General features: G+C 53.9%; 1 non-coding gene across 1 annotated transcript in view; it reads left to right on the top strand.

The window, feature by feature from the left end:
- The first annotated feature begins 3799 nt into the window (after positions 1-3799).
- The window catches only part of LOC124733708, a 1908-nt gene continuing 707 nt past the window's right edge, over positions 3800-5000 (top strand). Inside the window, exon 1 of the ribosomal RNA XR_007009089.1 lies at positions 3800-5000. This exon is cut by the window's right edge and continues 707 nt beyond it. This is a non-coding gene — a ribosomal RNA (small subunit ribosomal RNA).

The following is a 5000-nucleotide window of genomic DNA, read 5'->3' as shown; positions in this document are numbered from 1 at the left end:
CCTCCAACGACGATACCGCCATCTATGCGACGCCAAGCCGATTAAGACAGCGATGGCGCCACAGTGCCCGCCTTTCGACGCCACCCACAAAGCCTGCAGCCTCTGTCGACCATAGCACCCAATCTCCAGTGGCTCTGCCGCACGAAGCCGTGGACCGGCAATGACTCCACCCGCACCCGTTCGTGCACCACCCCAACCGCCAAACTCGCACCTCCAGCGGATGAACGGCGGAAGTTTCCCGCACTCGTAAAGTGCAATCCACCCCTATAACTTGCGTTTCATGAAGAGTTATTTCCAATATGCGACATTCCCGCTGTCCCTATACATGAGCCGCGACCTGTACCACTTACGAGCGAGAGACGCGATCGCGTTGCTCACTGTACGGCGTCCGATACCGAGCCATCAGCATGTCGGTCCCCATGCGCGTTGCACTCGCACTCGCAGTCGCAAAAACGTGGGGCAAATATATTACGCGGAAGAGCTATAACAGACCGAGCCCCACTGCATGGGGAGAGTCTTTGTCACTAATGTACACAGATGGAACATTTTGGACTGGAACCAGATTACCCGTACACACGGCGCTGATTAGTAATCAATGCAGAGCCATCAAACTACAGCAAATATACACAACTGTCCGTATACATGCTGAAAGAGTCTGCCCACAATGGGAACCACACGTCAGCCAGACACTCTGATCACGCACCACTCTCTGCTTCTAACGGGCGCACATACAATATGTAAGCACCAGCATGGAACAACATCCAGTGCATCTTCTCCGCCACATTACACAATCCACACTATCACAACCAGACCAGGAGGTCCATGCGGAAAATACAATATCCCAGCCTTTCGACATCCACCATTGCGCAGACCAGGCACCAACACCCACACATGTCCTATACAACGGTGCACCCAACATCACAATAGTACCTCCTGTCACAGCGCACAAACAATGACATGAGTCAAAGACACAGGTCTCACACAAGCATAGAATTGGAGCGCCGCCTCTAATAAGCCAAAGGTGCATCCTGACGTGACAAATCTGATCATGTCACAAGCATTCACTTACTATAATCACTATCAAGGAACCTGCCGCCCCCGCCCCCCCCCCCCTACACCTTTCCTTACAACAACGTGTAACCTAACCTAACCTAACCTATGTTGTACCTTAACCTAACCTATGTTGTACCTTAACCTAACCTATGTTGTACCTTAACCTAACCTATGTTGTACCTTAACCTAACCTATGTTGTACCTTAACCTAACCTATGTTGTACCTTAACCTAACCTATGTTGTACCTTAACCTAACCTATGTTGTACCTTAACCTAACCTATGTTGTACCTTAACCTAACCTATGTTGTACCTTAACCTAACCTATGTTGTACCTTAACCTAACCCATGTTGTACCTTAACCTAACCCATGTTGTACCTTAACCTAACCCATGTTGTACCTTAACCTAACCCATGTTGTACCTTAACCTAACCCATGTTGTACCTTAACCTAACCCATGTTGTACCTTAACCTAACCCATGTTGTACCTTAACCTAACCCATGTTGTACCTTAACCTAACCCATGTTGTACCTTAACCTAACCCATGTTGTGCCTTAACCTAACCCATGTTGTGCCTTAACCTAACCCATGTTGTGCCTTAACCTAACCCATGTTGTGCCTTAACCTAACCCATGTTGTGCCCTAACCTAACCCATGTTGTGCCCTAACCTAACCCATGTTGTGCCCTAACCTAACCCATGTTGTGCCCTAACCTAACCCATGTTGTCCCCTAACCTAACCCATGTTGTCCCCTAACCTAACCCATGTTGTCCCCTAACCTAACCCATGTTGTGCCCTAACGTAACCCATGTTGTGCCTTAACGTAACCCATGTTGTGCCTTAACGTAACCCATGTTGTGCCTTAACGTAACCCACGTTGTCCGCTAACGTAACCCACGTTGTCCGCTAACGTAACCCACGTTGTCGCCTAAACCTGCTCTGTAATTGTTATACGACTCGTTCAATTAGTGTAGTGTTGCCCACCCGCAACCCTCGCAATATAGTTCGCTACTCGCACTGCCCGCTCCCCTGTGTATCGCTTCATGTTAAACACCTTGCAAGTCTTGCTGACTTTCCACATGCTCCTGCTGTACACTGTAATGTGGATGGCAGCAGGACGTACATGCCGCCCCCCCCCCCCCCCACCCCTCCCCACGTCCCCACGTCCCCACCTTGCCCCCTGCCTTCGCAAGCTGGTTGGTGACAAGTTTGCATGTTCAATGCCCTTCGCATGCGACGTACGCAGGCTACGTTGTGGTGCGGCCTGTGTCAACTGTCCGCTGATGTCGTACGCGTGAACCACAATCTGTACTGCACATTCGTCCTTATGTACTGAATGATACATCGTGGCACATGTGTGACCGTACAACGACTGCGCCCAAAAACGGCGGACCATACAGTGCAAATATTGTGCACGCAGCTACGTGTCGTCTCCCTATGAGAGCTGGATTGCAGTGTGGTACGCCATAGAGACGTGTGGGAGGAACGGACGCCGTGGATGGCGATCAGCATGAGCTGTGTGTTGATGTATTCGGACCTAGTCGTCTCTCCTCAAACACCGTGATAGCATGGTGCACCGCGTTCCATATCTGCGACATGCTACAGAGGCCGGTTGACAGTCGTTCGAGCAATGGACATCGCATACGTACGGGGGCCACCTTCCACGTATTGTCTAGGCGTGCACATTTTGTTGCGTGTATGTGGGCAGACGTAGTGTGGCGTGACACCTGACACAGGCATGCAATAATCGTTGAAGTTGCTAATGGCGATGGACGCCTACGTTTTCTGGTGAAGTTACGCAAATGAAGAAATGGTAACCCGTTGTGGTGCGGTTGTTCTCGCTAGGGGTGAATCGGTGATGGCGACGATAGGTTGAGGTACTAACCGGTTGTTCCAGCGATACCCACCATGCCGATGAAACTGAACGGCATCTGGGTGTGAAGCGATACGCGGTGGTGGCTGGGTGGGACCGTCCCCGGCCGGTGAGGGGGCGCCTCCCGGCGTGCTGGCCGCGCGGTGCGTGGGCGCACGCGCTACAGCCGGCTGGTGGGGGCGGCCAGTGGCAGGCGCGCCGGCCGACGGACGCGGCAGGCGTCGCAGCTGCGCGCCGGCGCACCCTGCGCGCGGCGCCGTGCGGCCAAAGTAGGTCCTCGCGGGCCCGGTGCGAAGCGCGGTGGACATCTTCAGTGTGCTGGTCCGATTGAGGACTGTGTGCGTTGAGGATGCGCCGCCGCCCGGCGCTCGGCGCCGCGACGCCGTCTGCTGCTCGGTCGCCCCAGCGGTTCTCGCTGGTGGTTTGTATCGCAGCTGTGCGGATGTGTTGGCGCGTGCGCTGTGCTGGGAGAGTTCGCTTCGGCACCCAAGTGGGGCTTTTGTCCTTCTGTGGCGCTGGCGTTGGAGCTGCCGGTCACCGTAGGTGGCGCGTGTTGTCTCCCGCCGGCAATGCCACGACAGCACGCTCCCGGGCCTCTGTCGGCAGCGGCAAGCTCAGTTGGGAGCACGGGTGGTCGCACCGAAAGCGTCTACTCGCCTAACTCCGGGCGATTGCGCCTCTCTCGAACCCGACCAAGTACTTGGGACGGCGCTGCGCGCCGCCGGGACCTGAGAGGGTTTCGAGGTGTATTGTGCAGGGGAGCTCAGCCTCCTCCTGTTTGCAGAATGATTGAGCGGACGCTTGCGTGTTCGCGCGGGCCCCCGGGACACACTCCCGGGCGCGGCCGGCTGCTCAGCTCTAGTTGGCGCAGCTCCCTGGTTGATCCTGCCAGTAGTCATATGCTTGTCTCAAAGATTAAGCCATGCATGTCTCAGTACAAGCCGCATTAAGGTGAAACCGCGAATGGCTCATTAAATCAGTTATGGTTCCTTAGATCGTACCCACGTTACTTGGATAACTGTGGTAATTCTAGAGCTAATACATGCAAACAGAGTCCCGACCAGAGATGGAAGGGACGCTTTTATTAGATCAAAACCAATCGGTCGGCTCGTCCGGTCCGTTTGCCTTGGTGACTCTGAATAACTTTGGGCTGATCGCACGGTCCTCGTACCGGCGACGCATCTTTCAAATGTCTGCCTTATCAACTGTCGATGGTAGGTTCTGCGCCTACCATGGTTGTAACGGGTAACGGGGAATCAGGGTTCGATTCCGGAGAGGGAGCCTGAGAAACGGCTACCACATCCAAGGAAGGCAGCAGGCGCGCAAATTACCCACTCCCGGCACGGGGAGGTAGTGACGAAAAATAACGATACGGGACTCATCCGAGGCCCCGTAATCGGAATGAGTACACTTTAAATCCTTTAACGAGTATCTATTGGAGGGCAAGTCTGGTGCCAGCAGCCGCGGTAATTCCAGCTCCAATAGCGTATATTAAAGTTGTTGCGGTTAAAAAGCTCGTAGTTGGATTTGTGTCCCACGCTGTTGGTTCACCGCCCGTCGGTGTTTAACTGGCATGTATCGTGGGACGTCCTGCCGGTGGGGCGAGCCGAAGGCGTGCGACCGCCTCGTGCGTGCTCGTGCGTCCCGAGGCGGACCCCGTTGAAATCCTACCAGGGTGCTCTTTATTGAGTGTCTCGGTGGGCCGGCACGTTTACTTTGAACAAATTAAGTGCTTAAAGCAGGCAAGCCCGCCTGAATACTGTGTGCATGGAATAATGGAATAGGACCTCGGTTCTATTTTGTTGGTTTTCGGAACCCGAGGTAATGATTAATAGGGACAGGCGGGGGCATTCGTATTGCGACGTTAGAGGTGAAATTCTTGGATCGTCGCAAGACGAACAGAAGCGAAAGCATTTGCCAAGTATGTTTTCATTAATCAAGAACGAAAGTTAGAGGTTCGAAGGCGATCAGATACCGCCCTAGTTCTAACCATAAACGATGCCAGCCAGCGATCCGCCGCAGTTCCTCCGATGACTCGGCGGGCAGCCTCCGGGAAACCAAAGCTTTTGGGTT

The sequence above is a fragment of the Schistocerca piceifrons genome, unplaced genomic scaffold (assembly GCF_021461385.2).
Source record: "Schistocerca piceifrons isolate TAMUIC-IGC-003096 unplaced genomic scaffold, iqSchPice1.1 HiC_scaffold_1406, whole genome shotgun sequence".
NCBI classification, from domain to species: Eukaryota; Metazoa; Arthropoda; class Insecta; order Orthoptera; family Acrididae; genus Schistocerca; species Schistocerca piceifrons.
Note: the sequence above shows the minus strand (reverse complement) of the source record. Positions and strands in the feature narration are given on the sequence as shown.